Source organism: Mustela lutreola, chromosome 18, assembly GCF_030435805.1.
Source record: "Mustela lutreola isolate mMusLut2 chromosome 18, mMusLut2.pri, whole genome shotgun sequence".
NCBI lineage: Eukaryota > Metazoa > Chordata > Mammalia > Carnivora > Mustelidae > Mustela > Mustela lutreola.
The window spans coordinates 20,031,110-20,050,202 of record NC_081307.1 but is presented as its reverse complement, the minus strand read 5'-3'; positions in this window follow the sequence as shown (position 1 = coordinate 20,050,202).

Below are 19,093 nucleotides of genomic sequence, written 5' to 3'. Positions count from 1 at the left end.
ATTTCAATATGAAGTAGCTTTGTTTTTAAAGCTATTCATTTTAATTCTGCAGTGGACAGAAGACTTAGCATGCAGTTGCTTTATGTATGTCTTGAACAGTCCTATTTCAAATTCCTGGAAAGATCCAGGTAATATTTTCACATGATCATATGTTTGTACACTTTCTAAAACTAAGCTATATTAAATTCAACTATAACCACTATTGCTTTCTATTTCAATTCCCTTCCTCCCCTGCCCCAACCCCGATCTGCACACAAATACCTCCACTCTCACCATAATATAGAGACTATGGGTGTGCTTGGTACCTGGCTAAGGCAAAGTTGCATTGATGATATATTTTGTTTGGGTTAAGGGAACTAGACTAGCACAAGAATAAAAAATTCTCGCACATAGGACAATCATCTTTTTTTTTTTTTCCTCAACTTCTGGGCATGATTAATCACAGTGATAGATCAAGAAGGGAATGGCAACAAACTATAAAAAACTCTTAATCTCAGGGAACAGACTGAGGGTTGCTGGAAGGGAGGGTGGTGGGTGGGCTTGGGTGGCTGGGTAATGGACACTGGGGAGGGTATGTGCTTTGGTGAGTGCTGTAAGTTGCGTAAGACTGATGAATCACAGACCTGTACCCCTGAAACAAATATACATTATATGCTAAGCAAAAAAAAAAAAAAAAAGAAGAAGAAAGAAAGAAAGAAAAAAGTTGTATTTGCCAGTGGAAAAAAAATGAAAGAAAGAAAGGAATGGCCATCTTACAACATGTACTTAAATTTTCTAATCAATCTAATTCTCTAGATTTTATAAAAAGTAAAATCAGGCCCTTTTATCAATGGGGGATAATTTTGAAAAGATGAGATCAGGACAGGCAAAAAGATTAGGTTAGTTATAGCTTTTTGGAAACAAATTAAATCTAAGATATAGAAATACGTATTCAGCTGAGACCTTGTAAGAATGATATGATGTTAGTAGTAAAGATATGGTAGTTTATAAGAAAGACACTGGCCATCTTGTGAAATAAATGCGCTTAAATTGTCACTTAGTTTGTTACTGAAGTGACCATTTCTTTGACGTTAGTTTAACTTTCATGCTGTACTGATACTTATAAAAGCTTTTATTTTTTCTAGGATATTTTAATAGACTAAAACAGATTCTCTTTTTCTCCCTAAAAGCAGTGATATTAGCAACAATTCTTTTCTTTGAAAATGAACAGCCAAGAATATATGCAATTAATATGTATATTAACAAAGATACTAACAAAATTTTTTAATGAAAATTTGATTACCTTAATGACTATTTTGAAAAATTCATTTTTCCAGAAGTCATACATTTGGGACTTTACCTATTCTTAGCACAATGCTGTACTTCCCTTCTTTCAGCTTATCTCAAGAATAAAAACTTAGGTCTTACTTTATTTTCTAAGCAAAGCTATTCTTAATATAGCTATCTGCTCAAGGTTATACCATTTTCTGCATAAGAATCTATAGGTTTTAGTAAGAACACTGAGTTTAGTACTAAAGTTACTCATATTACCTCATATTTAAATTGTGCTGCATAATTTCTAGTTTTTTAACATACTATTTATCTTGATATTATGAATATATAAGGAGTTCACTCGGTGTATTATAATACTATCTTAAAATGGCAAAATCATGATTCTGAGTTATTTTCCAGTCATTTTACTATGTTCATTGTTTTCAAATCATGCATAAAATACTAGGAGATTTGCACACATATTACAGAAACAAATGTGATCAAGAGCATGAATTTGAATAATTCCAATGTTGAATTCTTTAAATTGGAATTTATTATTTTATTACAAAAACAAAAAAGGAGTTCTTAATATAGACAGCATTGTTAAAGTTATGTAGGCATAAGATTAATATATGCACTTTTGTATAAAATAGAATCACTGTGCATCATCAAAAGCACTACAGTGTTCTGTTTGACTGAAGAGAAGAAGAAAGAAGGAAAAAGAATCTTGAAACATTGCCTGGAGGTATCTTTGTTACCTATAAGTTCCAAGAATCATCTGAACAGATAACTTCCAAGATACACGAAGAACTTAATTAAAATTGTATTGATGTATCTGCAGAGATAATTAAATACAACACCAGATTTTGCATGCAAAAACATATTTGTCTTGCCAAGAAAGTAACTGAGAAAGAATTGAATGAGTGACTCAGCCTTGATGCAGAAACTCTTATCACAAGAGTTTCTTCTGGTTAAGAGATCTCTAAGAATTGCCCACTAACATGTGTGTTGGTCTAGCTTCTTTTTGTGTTTTAACTGAACATGCAAAAAGATGGCATAGTTGGGGCACCTGGATGGCACTGTTGGATAAGTCTCTGCATTTGGCTCAGGTCATGATCTCAGGGTCTTGGGATCGATTCCCTTGCCAGCTGTCTACTCAGAGGGGAAACTGCTCCTCCCTCTCATGATCCCTTTGTGTTTTCACTCTCTTTCTCTCAAATAAATATATAAAATCTTAAAAAAAAAAAAAAGATAGCATAGTAAAACAAGTCTATTTCTTCCCATTAGTTCACTCTAAAAAAGATAAGCTAAATAAGATTATGAAACCAACTGAGAGGTGATGCTTTATTCATTTGAGATGATTCATCTGTTTCATGGTGATGCTTTACCTGCTTTAAACAGTTACTGAACTACTAAACCATACTTTTCCATTTAAAAAATTTTTTTTTATTTTTTATAAACATATATTTTTATCCCCAGGGGTACAGGTCTGTGAATCTCCAGGTTTACACACTTCACAGCACTCACCATAGCACATACCCTCCCCAATGTCCATAATCCCACCCCCCTTCTGCCAACCCCCCTGCCCCCAGCAACCCTCAGTTTGTTTTGTGAGATGAAGAGTCACTTATGGTTTGTCTCCCTCCCAATCCCATCTTGTTTCATTTATTCTTCTCCTACCCCCTTAAACCCCATGTTGCATCAACACTTCCTCATATCAGGGAGATCATAAGATAGTTGTCTTCTCTGCTTGACTTATTTCGCTAAGCATGATACGCTCTAGTTCCATCCACGTTGTCGCAATTGGCAAGATTTCATTTCTTTTGATGGCTGCATAGTATTCCATTGTGTATATATACCACCTCTTCTTCATCCATTAATCTATTGATGGACGTCTAGGTTCTTTCCATAGTTTGGCTATTGTGGACATTGCTACTATAAACATTCGGGTGCACGTGCCCCTTTGGATCACTACATTTGTATCTTTAGGGTAAATACCCAGTAGTGCAATTGCTGGGTCATAGGGTAGTTCTATTTTCAACTTTTTGAGGAACCTCCATGCTAATTTCCAGAGTGGTTGCACCAGCTTGCATTCCCACCAAAAGTGTAGGAGGGTTTGCCTTTCTCCGCATCCTCGCCAGCATCTGTCATTTCCTGACTTGTTAATTTTAGCCATTCTGACCGAGTGATATAGTACACTTTTTCATGTGTCTGTTGGCCATCTGGATGTCTTCTTTGCAGAAATGTCTGTTCATGTCCTCTGCCCATTTCTCGATTGGATTATTTGTTCTTTGGGTGTTGAGTTTGCTAAGTTCTTTATAGATTCTGGACACTAGTCCTTTATCTGATATGTCGTTTGCAAATATCTTCTCCCATTCTGTCAGTTGTCTTTTGGTTTTGTTAACTGTTTCCTTTGCTGTGCAAAAGCTTTTGACCTTGATGAAATCCCAATAGTTCATTTTTGCCCTTGCTTCCCTTGCCTTTGGCGATGTTCCTAGGAAGATGTTGCTGCGGCTGAGGTCGAAGAGGTTGCTGCCTGTGTTCTCCTCAAGGATTTTGATGGATTCCTTTCTCACATTGAGGTCCTTCATCCATTTTGAGTCTATTTTCATGTGTGGTGTAAGGAAATGGTCCAATTTCATTTTTCTACATGTGGCTGTCCAATTTTCCTAACACCATTTGTTGAAGAGGCTGTCTTTTTTCCATTGGACATTCTTTCCTGCTTTGTTGAAGATTAGTTGACCATAGAGTTGAGGGTCTATTTCTGGACTCTCTATTCTGTTCCATTGATCTATGTGTCTGTTTTTGTGCCAGTACCATGCTGTCTTGATGATGACAGCTTTGTAACAGAGCTTGAAGTCCGGAATTGTGATGCCACCAACTTTGGCTTTCTTTTTCAATATCCCTTTGGCTATTTGAGGTCTTTTCTGGTTCCATATAGATTTTAGGATTATTTGTTTCATTTCTTTGAAAAAGATGGATGGTACTTTGATAGGAATTGCATTAAATGTGTAGATTGCTTCAGGTAGCATAGACATTTTCACAATATTTATTCTTCCAGTCCAGGAGCACGGAACATTATTCCATTTCTTTGTGTCTTCCTCAATTTCTTTCATGAGTACTTTATAGTTTTCTGAGTATAGATTCTGTGCCTCTTTGGTTAGGTTTATTCCTAGGTATCTTATGGTTTTGGGTGCAATTGTAAATGGGATTGACTCCTTAATTTCTATTTCCTCTGTCTTGTTGTTTGTGTAGAGAAAGGCAATTGATTCTGTGCATTGATTTTATATCCTGACACTTTACTGAATTCCTGTACAAGTTCTAGCAGTTTGGAGTGGAGTCTTTTGGGTTTTCCACATATAGTATCATATCATCTGCGAAGAGCGATAGTTTGACTTCTTCTTTGCTGATTTGGATGCCTTTAATTTCCTTTTGTTGTCTAATTGCTGAGGCTAGGACTTCTAGTACTATGTTGAATAGCAGTAGTGATAATGGACATCCCTGCCGTGTTCCTGACATTAGCGGAAAAGCTTTCAGTTTTTCTCCATTGAGAATGATATTTGTGGTGGGTTTTTAATAATTGGCTTTGATAATATTGAGGTATGTGCCCTCTATCCCTACACTTTGAAGAGTATTGATCTGGAAGGGATGCTGTACTTTGTCAAATGCTTTTTCAGCATCTATTGAGAGTATCATATGGTTCTTGTTCTTTCCTTTATTGATGTGTTGTATCACATTGATTGATTTGCGGATGTTGAACCAACCTTGAAACCCTGGAATAAATCCCACTTGGTCGTGGTGAAAAAATCCTTTTAATGTACTGTTGAATCCTATTGGCTAGTATTTTAATGAGAATTTTTGCATCTGTGTTCATCAAGGATATTGGTCTATAGCTCTCTTTTTTAATGGGATCCTTGTCTGGTTTTGGGATCAAGGTGATGCTGGCCTCATAAAATGAGTTTGGAAGTTTTCCTTCCATTTCTATTTTTTGGATCAGTTTCAGGAGAATAGGAATTAGTTCTTCTTTAAATGTTTGGTAGAATTCCCCCGGAAAGCCGTCTCGCCCTGGGCTTTTGTTTGTTTGGAGATTTTTAATGACTGTTTCAATCTCCTTACTGGTTATGGGTCTGTTCAGGCTTTCTATTTCTTCCTGGTTCAGTTGTGGTAGTTTATATGTTTCTAGGAATGCATCCATTTCTTCCAGATTGTCAAATTTGTTGGCGTAGAGTTGCTCATAGTATGTTCTTATAATAGTTTGTATTTCTTTGGTGTTAGTTGTGATCTCTCCTCTTTCATTCATGATTTTATTTATTTGGGTCCTTTCTCTTTTCTTTTTGATAAGTCTGGCCAGGGGTTTATCAATTTTATTAATTCTTTCAAAGAACCAGCTCCTAGTTTCGCTGATTTGTTCTATTGTTTTTTTGGTTTCTATTTCATTGATTTCTCCTCTGATCTTGATGATTTCTCTTCTCCTGCTGAGCTTAGGGTTTCTTTCTTGTTCTTTCTCCCGCTCCTTTAGGTGTAGGGTTAGGTGTACCCGAGACCTTTCTTGTTCCTGAGAAAGGCTTGTGCCACTATATATTTTCCTCTCAGGACTGCCTTTGCTGTGTCCCACAGATTTTGAACCATTGTGTATTCATTATCACTTGTTTCTAAGAATTTTTTCAATTCTTCTTTAATTTCCTGGTTGGCCCATTCATTCTTTAGAAGGATGCTGTTTATTCTCCATGTATTTGGGTTCTTTCCAAACTTCCTCTTGTGATTGAGTTCTAGCTTCAGACCATTGTGGTCTGAAAATATGCAGGGAATGATCCCAATGTTTTGATACCAGTTGAGACCTGATTTAGGACCCAGGATGTGATTTATTCTGGAGAATGTTCCATGTGCACTAGAGAAGAATGTGTATTCTGTTGCTTTGGGATGGAATGTTCTGAATATATCTGTGATGTCCATCTGGTCCAGTATGTCCTTTAAGGCCTTTATTTCCTTGTTGATCTTTTGCTTGGATGATCTGTCCATTTCAGTGAGGGGAGTGTTAAAGTCCCCTACTATTATTGTATGATTGTTGATGTGTTTCTTTGATTTTGTTATTAATTGGTTTATATAGTTGGCTGCTCCCATGTTAGAGGCATAGATATTTAAAATTGTGAGATCTTCTTGTTGGACAGATCCTTTGAGTATGATAAAGTGTCCTTCCTCATGTCTTATTATAATTTTTGGCTTAAAATCTAATTGATCTGATATAAGGATTGGCACTCCTGCTTTCTTCTGATGTCTATTAGCATGGTAAATTCTTTTCCACCCCCTCAGTTTAAATCTGGAGGTGTCTTCAGGCTTAAAATGAGTTTACTGTATGCAACACATAGATGGGTTTTCTTTTTTTATCCATTCTGATACCCTGTGTCTTTTGATTGGGGCACTTAGCCCATTAACATTCAGGGTAACTATTGAGAGATATGAATTTAGTGCCATTGTATTGTCTGTCAGGTGACTGTTACTGTATATTGTCTCTGTTCCTTTCTGATCTACCACTTGTAGGCTCTCTCTTTGCTTAGAGGACTCCTTTCAATATTTCCTGTAGAGCTGGTTTGGTGTTTGCGAATTCTTTCATTTTTTGTTTGTCCTGGAAGCTTTTTATCTCTCCTTCTATTTTCAATGATAGCCTAGCTGGATATAGTATTCTTGGCTGCATGTTTTTCTCGTTTAGTGTTCTGAATATATCATGCCAGCTTTTTCTGGCCTGCCTGGTCTCTGTGGATAAGTCTGCTGCCAATCTAATATTTTTACCATTGTATGTTACAGACTTCTTTTCCCAGGCTGCTTTCAGGATTATCTATTTGTCACTAAGACTTGTAAATTTTACTATTAGGTGAAGGGGAGTGGACCTATTCTTATTGATTTTGAGGGGGATTCTCTGCACCTCCTGGATTTTGATGCTTGTTCCCTTTGCCATATTGGGGAAATTCTCCCCAATAATTCTCTCCAGTATACCTTCAGCTCCCCTCTCTATTTCTTCTTCTTCTGGAATCCCAATTATTCTAATGTTGTTTCTTCTTATGGTGTCACTTATCTCTCGAATTCTCCCCTCGTGGTCCAGTAGCTGTTTGTCCCTCTTTTGCTCAGCTTCTTTATTCTCTGTCATTTGGTCTTCTATATCACTAATTCTTTTTTTTAAAAATATTTTATTTATTTATTTAAGAGAGAGACAGTGAGAGAGAGCATGAGCGAGGAGAAGGTCAGAGGGAGAAGCAGACTCTCCATGGAGCTGGGAGCCTGATATGGGACTCGATCCTGGAACTCCAGGATCATGACCTGAGCCGAAGGCAGTCGTCCAACCAACTGAGCCTCCCAGGCGTCCCAATATATCACTAATTCTTTCTTCTGCCTCATTTATCCTAGCAGTGAGAGCCTCTATTTTTTGATTGCACTTCATTAATAGTTTTTTTTTATTTCAACTTGGTCAGATTTTAGTTCTTTTATTTCTCTTATTTCTCTTTTATATCTCCCAAGAGGGTTTCTCTAATATCTTCCATGCCTTTTTCGAGCCTGGCTAGAACTTGAGAATCGTCATTCTGAACTCTGGGTCTGACATATTACCAATGTCTGTATTGATTAGGTCCATAGACTTCGGTACTGCCTCTTGTTCTTTTTTTTTGTGGTGAATTTTTCCACCTTGTCATTTTGTCCCTATAAGAGTATATGAAGGAGCAAGTAAAATACTAAAAGTGTGTCAACAACCCCAGGAAAATACGCTTTAACCAAATCAGAAGAGATCCAAAATCATGAGGGGGGAGAAAGGGGATAAAAAGAGTTTCAGAAAGAAAAAAAAAAAAAGAAAGGAAAAGAAACAATTAAAAAAAGAAAACGAACAAAGAAAAAGTATAAAAAAGAAATATATATATATATACATATATATATATATTAGATAAAGTAGTTAAAAAAGAAAAGGGTAAAGGTTAAAAAATTTTATCAGAAGAGAAAAAAATTTGGAAAAGAAAAAAGAATTAAATTAACTGCAAGACTAAAGAATCATGGGGAGAAAGCCATGAGTTCCATGCTTTGCTTTCTCCTCCTCTAGAATTCTGCTGGTCTCCTTGGTATTGAAACTGCACTCCTTGGTAGGTGAACTTGGTCTTGGCTGGATTTCTTGTTGATCTTCTGGGGGAGGGGCCTGTTGTAGTGATTCTCAAATGTCTTTGCCCCAGGCGGAATTGTACCGCCCTTACCAGGGGCCGGGGTGAGTAATCCGCTTGGGTTTGCTTTCAGGATCTTTTGTTCCCTGAGCGCTTTCCATAGTGTTCTGGAGGACAAGAATACAATTGGCAGCCTCCTGGTCTCCAGCTTGGAGGAGCTGAGAGCCCGGGGCCCCATTCCTCAGTGCACCCTCAGAGAACAGCGCCCAGTAACTCCCGTCTGCCTGACCTCCAGCCGCGCTCCAAGCTCACCGAGCCTGTGACCAGTTCAAGGTAACACCGAGCTGTGAACTTACTCTCGGCTCTGTCTCTGTAGCCAGCTTCCCCGTTCTAATACCTGTAAGCTCTGCGACACTCAGACACCCCCGATCCTTCTGTGACCCTGCGGGAACTGAGGCCACGCTGACCCCGTGTGGGCTTCACCCCGGTTTAGCCTCTGGAACTATGTCCCTCAGTGGAACAGACGTTTAAAAGTCCTGATTTTGTGCCCCATTGCTCCCCCGCTTGCCAGGAGCCGGCCCCTCCCCCCAGGGTCTATCTACCCATCGCTTTGGATTCACTTCTCCGCCAGTCCTACCTTTCAGAAAGCGGTTGATTTTCTGTTTCTAGAATTGTTGGTCTTCTTCTCTTCAATCTGCTGTTGGATTTGTAGGTGTTTGCAATCTTTAAATAAGCTATCTAGCTGATCTCATGCTAGCTGAAGTAATCTCAAGCCTGCTACTTCTCTGCCATCTTGACTCCTCCCCTGATACTTTTCCATTCTTAAATACAAATGACTCTCACATGCCTACATTCCAATGACAATTACTGCTCTGAAAGAGTCCATTCCACTGAAAAGATCCGTTGCCCATTCATTATTGAACTATGATGATAATATTGTAGTTAAGAGAACTTAAATTTGCAAGGTTGCAATAGAAAACATTGGAGAAATCCTGGGTAAACCCATCAGCTTTCTTAAATGTGTTTAACACAACATACCCAAGAATATGTCTACTGCTATGCAATATGTAATATCTTTTAAATCTTTGTAACCATAAAAGAATTCAGAAAGAATGATTTTGTTAGAAAAGCTAAACACATCTACCAAGATTTTCAAAAGATCTACTGTATCAGCACCAGAGGACTCCAGATGAAATTAAACAAGGCCACTCAAGAGCCAATATGATCCTAGGGCTTTATTTTGGTATCTTAGGGGAAAAAATACAGCTCAAATTATAACATCTGCACAAGTCTCTAAGGACCTCAGAACACCGATGGTAGCTGAGCTATTTGAGGATAGTGTTTAAGGGAAAGACTATCCAGGAGTAGAGAAGATGACCTTCAGTAAATAACCAAATGCCTACTTCCAAAATTTATAGGTTCAGCACCTGTGCCATGTCCCAGTAGAAAAAAAAAAAGTTACGAAACACAATTAGAAGGGGACAATTTTTAGAATGTGAGTCCTTATGACCTCCCAAATATCCTATTCCATTAAAACAATGAGAACACTAGCAAAGATTGCCAAAATCAAGTTTATCAAAACTCCAAAAATGAACCAAAGACCTCTGACAATCATAGGAGAATTTATTCAAGACAATGAGTCCAGTAGTAAGAACAGCAAGAGCCCTGGGGCATTCTGCCTTGCTCTATCCCTATCCCTCTCCACCTAGCTCCATAAAACTTTGTAAACCAGCAGATCTACAGCTAAGAGAATAGTGAAAACAAGCAGACTGGAAGCCACTAGAAGTTTAAAGTTCTTCAAAAAGCCCATCCCCATATATTTAATCTATCTGGTGGCTCCCTGCAAAACTTAAGAAATTTTATTATTATCTGACAAAGTATATTAACTAGGAAAGCCTATTCCCAAGACACTGGTTGATAACAATTGCTTAACATCACAGTTGTTTAAAAAAAAAAGAAATCACAGCTGCTTAAGGCAGTGATAACAGTTGAGGCAAACAAGAGCCTCATCTAAAGGGAAGATCTGAGGAATGAGATTCCATAGTTGTCTTGAAGAGCTCCAGCATTTTCTTGGGAATTGAGAAAGTCCCATGCAAGTACAGGGGTGTGTGCCGGCTCAGAAAGACCTGAGTAGGCCCAAATTTCTCACCTATGACTGAACTGGTGACCCTGAACAAGCAGGAAGTGAAGGCTAAGAAATAGTTTCAAAGTACTTGAATGTTGAAAGCATGCTTCAACACACACTGAGCCCCTCTGGAAAGAGTGGGGACTTATTTCTTCAAGGAAATATTAATTTAGGGAAAAAATCAATCATTTCTGACAGTAAACTAAATGAGCCATGACTTCAGTAGTTGTAAATGACAGAGAATATAGACTTTGCAGAATTACTGCAAGAATGTCATTCAACAAACAGAAACAAAACAACAAATAATATCATCCTGGGCAAAGTGGATAATTTGATTTCCACAACTCTGGTATTATAAAATGTTCAGTTTCAACAAAATAACGAGACATACACACAAAAATGGTCACACACAGGAAAGAACACAGTTAACAGAAAATGCCTAAAGAAGCCCAGATGTTAGACTTACTAGACAAAACTTTAAATCAGCTCTTGTAAATTGTTGAAGGATCAAATAGAACATACGCCAAAACATCACCATAAAATTATAAAATAACTAAATAGTGAAGGAAACAATCAACAAAACTAAAAAGTAACCTACAGAATGGCAGAAGATATTTGCAAACAATATATCTGATAAAGGGATAGTACCCAAAATATGAAAAGAACTTATAAAACTTAACACCCCAAAAACAAATAATCCAGTTTTAAAATGGGCAGAAGACACAAATAGACATTTTTCCAAAGAACACATGCAGATAACTAACAAAATCATGAAAAGATGCTCAGTATCACTTAATCAGGGAAATGCAAATCAAAACCACAGTGAGATATTGCCTCACACCTATCAGAATGGCTAAACTTAACAACACAAGAAACAACAGGTATTGACAAGGTGTGAAAAAAGAACACTTTTAACAATTCTTCATGGGAATGCAAAATGGTGCAGCCACTCTGGAAAACAGTATGGAGGTTCCTCAAAACATTAAAAATAGACCTACCCTAAAACCCAACAATTACAGTACTAAGTATTTAATTAAAGAATATAAAAATACTAATTTAAAGGGTTACATGCCCCCTGATGTTCACAACAGTATTATCAACAATGGCCAAATTATGGAAAGAGCCCAAATGTCCAACAATTGATGAATGGATAAAGAAGAAGTGGTGTATGTGTGTGTGTGTGTGTGTGTGTGTGTATGTACATATATATATATATGTATATATGTATATATGAACATTAGAATATTTCTCAGCCATAAAAAATGAAAATTTTGCCATTTGTAATGACATGAATGAAAATAGAGAGTACTATGCTAAGCGAAATAAGTCAAAGACAAACAAATATCATGCTTTTTCACTAATATTCAGAATTTAAGAAACAAACAAACAAACGTAGGGGGAAAAGAGAGGAAAACCAGGAAACAGACTGTTAACTATAGAGAACAAACTGATGGTTACCACAGGGGAGGTGGGTGGGTGTGGGTTAAATAGGTGATGGGGATTCAGAAAGGCATTTGTCCTGATGAGCAAGTGTTTTAAGAAAGTGTCAAAACTAAATTCTACACCTGACACTAATATTACACTGTATGTTTAACTAATTAGAATCTAAATAAAAACTTGAAGAAAAAAAAAAGAACTAAATAGACATTCCTGAGTTGAAAAATAAAATAAATAAAAAATTCCCCAGGACTCCACAGTAGATTTGCGTGTGTAGAAGAAAACAATTGCAAACTTGAACACTAGTCAATCAAGAATACCCTATCTGAAATACAGAAAGAAAAAAGAATGAATGAAAATGAAGAGAACCTTGGAGATGTATAGAACACCACCAAGCATGTTAACATATGCATAATGAGAGATCCAGAAGAGAGGGAGAGGGGCAGAGGAATATCTCAAAGAATAATAGCTGAAAAGTTTCCAAATTTGAAAATGCTTTTAACTTAAGATGTTAATTCCAAGTATAAACTGCATAAATTTTTCCCTACTGCAATTCTAAAATCGCCTAGAACAAAAAAGTACATAGTATGACTATTCACCATTCCCAGCGTCATGGAAAGTATATTTATGTCGATGACTAAACAAACCAACTGTATCTTAATGTATAATTATCAATTTATTGGCAAATTCTACTACACGTATTTTATATTTTATTGATTTTGTTGAAACTGTATTTTAAATAGACTTATTACTTAGTTTTTAGCATTTATATAAATTTTTAATTTTCTGCTCTACAGCCCTTTAAAAGACTGGAATGAGACCATCTATTCCAGGCGGGAGGTCTAAATGGCATATTAATTCATCTGTTTAGCTTCTCAGGACTTGCAAACTGTATCAAATCAGAATCAGGATACTTTACAATGGGAATAAGTGCTCACCCAACAATCATATAATAAATACATACTGTGTACTCGGTGCTAGGCACTGAGAATATAATAAAACACCTAGTATTTATAAGCATTGAATTTACTATGTACTAAACACTGTTATAAACAATTTATATAAATTTATGTTAACTTTACAAGACACTTAAGAAGTAAACATTATTTCCATTCAACAGATGATAATAGTGAATCGTCATGAAAGTAAGTAATTTGACTGCAGTCATACAACACTTAACAGCTCCTCAGAGCATGAAGCAGCTTATGAACCTACAGAGTCTGACTCTTGAGTTCAAGACTTTCCTAGTTCCAATAAACATGAGTGGAAACATTCAGCATTTCTTCTGGAGTTTATTGTATAGAAGAGGGAACAGGAACTAATGTGGCAATTGTGATTAAATGAAATGAGTGCAGTGTTAGGGATAAGTAAAATAGGAAAGCACATAGATGGGACTTCTAACCTACCTTTAACAAGCATAGTTACCTGCAAGGAACTCTTGATGAGAGATAGTGGATTATTTTAGTTGACTGGGAAGATGTAAGGAGAAAATATATAATGGAAAAGATTCAAATATAGGAATCAGGAATATGAGGAGGCAAGAAGAACTAAGATGTTTAGTAAATTAGATTGCATCTATACTCAAAACTGTGAGAAGTGAAGCCATCCAACTTAAATGTTGTATAGTATTTTATATGTTAGATTACAATAAATATAGATAGTATTTTATACATTAGATTAATGAATTCAGATTTTTGTTAAGCACGGTAGGTAATAAATGAGTATAAGAGAAACTATTTTCACATTAGTATATTAAGAAAATTCACTTTGGTTGCAGTGGGAAGAATGTATCAGAGAGAATAGTTCAGAAAGGGAATACTTAAGAGGGTATTATATGTAAATACAGGAGATAAGATATAGAACAGTGGTTTGAGAAATATTAGGAATGGTATTTTGTGAATTAAGTGCTATTAAGTATGAAAGATAAGAAGAAACAAAGGATGATTCCTAAGTTAATTAACCTCAGAAATACATATAATATATAAATATGCTTTAACAATTCATTCTTAGCTGTTACAGATTGTCAATATATGAGAGAGATGCTTCTACAGAAAATTTTAAAATCTGGTGCAATAAATATTTCTGAATATTTATTTATTTCAGAATAATTATGAAATCAGCATCAAATTAATGTTTTCTACCTTTTCAATGAGTAAGTACCACTTTACTACTTGGAAAGAGCAAAACAAATGATCATGTGTCCCTTTTTACATTGGATGTCCACAGTTCAACATAAATTTTGTTCTTCTCTCTTTTTTTTTTAAGATTTTATTTATATATTTTTTGATAGAGAGAAATCACAAGTAGGCAGAGAGGCAGGCAGAGAGAGAGAGAGGAGGAAGCAGGCTCCTGCCAAGCAGAGAGCCCGATGCGGGACTCCATCCCAGGACCCTGAGATCATGACATGAGCTGAAGGCAGAGGCTTAACCCACTGAGCCACTCAGGTTCCCCCTACATAAATTTTGTTCTTAATTCTACTAACGTCTGTTTGCTTAATTGTCTTGAATAACACTCTCATTTCCTTTCCTTACCATATACCCACAACTTCTTGGTTTTGTTTTTGAGATATATAAATGCTAAGTTGACCCTATAAATGTGCTAATACTGACTCAGTTTGCTGACAATCTAGTTAGGATAAAAACAAGATTAGTATACTTAGAATACTGTACTAATAAAAGTAATGCAAAGTATATATAAAAGTTTTAAAGACTCAAAAATTAGAAAAATCAAACAAGGTGGGGAAAGCTTTGAGACTGTTGATTAATTTATAATGTTTTTCAGTCTGAGCTAAATAAATTTATTTTAAAACTGTCACTTGATAACTATTGAAACAAAAGCAAATATAAACACTACCAGAAATGGTAATGAATAATAAAAAAAAAAAACTTAAAGATTTTTAGAATGCTAATAGACAAATTAGAGTATGTTTGGTCATAAACTCAGTCAATCTTTTGAAAACTTAACTATTAGAAATGGTTTGTCAAATTGTTTCTTAAAATCATTATATACATGTATTAAATTGAATGGATTAGGGATATATTTGCAGCTTGGGATCCCTAACTTCTTTCACAATGGATCTATAATATTAAAACCATTTAAAAATCAATAACTACATTATTGTACTACAACATCTGTTCTCATACCAATTTAATGCAAGTTGCAAGTATATATACATATACAAACTCATACCTTATTCTTGGAATTTTCTAGTTTAACAATTATTGAGCTACCAGAGCACCACAATTTATTATAGTCAGTTATATATTGGCATTTGGAAGTAAACAAATAACTATATTAGAATTAATTACACTATTATGTACTTAATTTCATTATTCACTAGATAAACAACTCCTAGACTGATACTGTTTCTGCGTGATTAAAAGGCTGATTTTTAAAAACCTATATCCCATTATTTCTAGCATAAGTTCATTTACATCAGCAGAAAAGTTACCCATAACCAACTATGCCAAACACACTAATGCAAAACAATCCTCAAGTAAAGGAATTACCTTCAATTTCAATGCCCTTTCCATGCTAATATACATAATTATGGTTATCTACAGGGTGTACCCTATGACCTCAAACTCTACACAATGGAGCAGTAACACAAATAACAGAGAAAATTGCAGATGAGCCTGCCTCGTCATCCCAGGGATTCATGATGAAGCTGACAGAAACCCAGACTAGACCTAAGAAAAATGAGAATCCTATTGTTTCCTGCACCAAACCTGAGCCCAAGGTGACTATGGGAACCTGAATCAGCATATACTTTGGGAGGCACAGAAGCTACAACAATGAGAGCAAAGAAATGGTTTAGCCTGATCTGCTTACTTTATGGGGTCTTGAACTGAAGGGTAAGCTCAGCTCAACTGAGTGTAGCCAGTCCCCCAAGAAAAGAGAACATGGAAGGAACCACATATTTCAAGAGTCAACTAGCTACTCTCCCTCCTTCAGTAGTCAAATAGCTACTCTCTCTCCAATATAAGTTGGAGAGATGGGTTTCCTGATGCTGCATTTCACTTCAGATCACCTCCTCTTTGATCAGCCTTCACCCTGGTTCAGAAAATACCTTTGTGTCATATATGTCTCATTGGCTCCAGGATACAGTTCAATATTGATGATCTACTTACTTTAAATAAATTGGATGAAATTGAAGGAGATACTTGAAAGCAAAACATAGATATTTTTATTTGGGACCTGGGAGGAGAATATGCCTCCCTTTGTGGATGACCTGAGTAGGTGTTCTTCAGAATGTTATTCTAAGAGGAACTGGACCTCAATTTCCAGTTCCTAAATATCCTTTCTCCTTCAACAACACATATCCAGAAAAAGAAGCATTATGATTGGGAAGATATAATCTGCAGTAATGCAGGTAGCTCTTACAAGGACATGAATAAGAAAATATTATATCTCTACAATTTTAGAAAACGAGTTTAGTCATTAGAGGGAGACAAGACATTATTCACACTGTCATCAAACAAAATGAAAATGTCACTTGAATTTCACTTCCATATTTATGTGTTTTTATATACTCTCATGTTTCATTTTCTTTTCTGTTGCTAAAACTTACTATTGTTTTCCCCTTTAGAATATGAAGGTGTAGGTGTTATGCTGGGTTGAGTGAGGAAAGGGAAGGTATTTTTGTATTCTTCTCCACTCCTGCCCTTACTGCAAGATGGGGGAATAAACTAGCTCTGCAGAAACTATTAATTATGTTGGCATCATTTGGGGATGATTTCATTGTGGAGAGAGATAGACCTCAGGCCTAGAGAAATATTAATGCAACATAGAGATTAAAATTAGCCGATTAGTATCTCCAAATTTTCTTGGTGTTGCATTATTGAGCCTCACATCATATATGTCATTGCTCTGGATGACATGTCAGCCAATTCTATTTTTACACCCTCACCCCAAACCTCACCCCAAACCGGGCACAGTGGAATTCCTCTGATACAATGGAACTGTAATACTGAAAAAATTTTAAATTACGTTTATTTTCTCTCTCCCTCTCCTTGAACTTAGCCAAAAGGAGTCCTACATATATCTGTTCTGAAGTCTAATCCTGTGACTTTTTAATTGGCTAAAAAGTGCAGTTATAAGACATTGAGATGATATCAATGAATAACTAGAAAGTAAAGCAGAATTGCTTCCCAGCCTAATTACATTCACGAGATTTTGCACAGTTGCCTTATTAAGTCATAAACCAAATAAGAGGTTACTGTATTATTTGCCTGTGAAACCATTAAAATTCCAATTTTAATATCTTTATTTTATGAGGAAATACAAAACATGCAAAGAAGTAGAAATAAACTACTCAATTGAACAGGACATCAAAAAAAAATTTATAGGAAGTTGCATTTATACAGGGAAGTAGGAAGCACTAAAAGAATTGTTAGATGAGGAATGTATAAAATTCATTTGTCTACTATAGGGAGAGTTCTTCATTTCTCAGATCATTTTACAAATGTCTTCCACAGAGATGACTGGATGTTGTGTTTCTGAAATGAATTTTCTTCCACTGCTGTGATTATACGGTGATTTTTAAAAAAGTAATCTGCAGATTTTATTATGGCAATTCATTAAGAATGAAAGGATAGGAAAGCCATTACTGCTGTGACTTTACCAAATAACAAAGCAGCAGGTAAGAGTAATCTCTATACCTTTCATTTCCATACCACTCCTAATAGCATTGTCTACCTTTTCAAGCTGTTTGACAAGCAAATATTGCAACTTCTCAGTGAGGCAGCCAAGATAATATTCAGAACGAGTGCCTTTTCTATCCCTCACAGCAGTACACTCAGTAGAAAATCATCAGATTCTGAAACCATGCTATATTTTGTGATGACTTCAAGGTTAAAAAAAAACTTTGTAAGATCTAGATAAATGTCCTCAACCAATTATGCCTTTGCCAACAACTTTTAAATAATGGTTTCACATTTGTATTTTGAAGTTTTCAAGAAATATCTATTATAAAATTGGACTGTAAAAATGTACATATGTTTTCTTTCTACAAAACAAAGGTGGTTTTTGTGTTTTTCTATAAAATTATTAAATATATAACATATACATAACACTATATAATATATAACATATATATAACAAATACATAACACTATTAAAATACAAAATGTCTACCCATGAAAAATATAATCATCTTTTACTATCATCAGAGGAATCAATGAACTACAACAGACTCTGTTGCATTGACAAGTTCAAATTAACTGCTTATTCTGATTTGTAAAAAGAGGTGAGCCTCCTACAAGTAGTATGAAATAACATCAATTTTATTGACAGAAACATTTCAACCACTAATTTACTGGCTCTGTTATTTAGTGCACATCGAAAGAAGGCTCAGGATCTTTATATTGAAGATTTTATTATACAACCCTACCACACATTTTCTATTTTTTTTTTTTTTTTTGCTTTCAAGAGAATTCTGATTAGCATATAAATCATCTGAAATATCTCCTAGCTCAAATTTACCTCATAGATAATGAGGTAAGGTATCCAGTACCTGGATATGCAGGGTTAGGTAGAACATTTTTGGAGTGGGGGAAAAAAATACTGAAAGCAATGTCATAATCCTTTCAGAAACAGTGACATAGACTCATTCTTTTTTCAAATAATTCAGAAAAACTAGCTTAGCTTCTTTTTTACCAAATTTTTGCATTGTGAAGCTAGTATCTTAAGGAAAGGAGGTGTAATTCAAATTAGTTTCAAAAAGTTGTGTTCCTATTGACTTTCTATTCATATTTTATATTGAGATAAACTTAGACTGAAAGGACTAGGGAACGCTTCCTCAGGAAAACACACTAATTCTATTGTGCATGCTGAAATGATGCATTAGAAACTAAAAGCCCACCTCTCCTTTCCATAAATATTTGGCTCTGAAATAGTGGTGCGCCGCATATGGGTAGGGTAGGTTTCAAACATCCTTCTTTCATTCTCCATAGCTGTTTGGCATGTAGGCCTTCAGGTTTTCCATTTAAAAGAAATAGCTTAAAGAAACGAATATGGAGTATTAACTTTATGGTCCATCTCCACAAGGTCAAGCATTTCTAACTGGGCTGAAAATGTCCCTCTCAGACCTAACCTTTTTACTGACATTCTATAACCATCCAAATAAGATGTTGGTTAATCAGTAGAC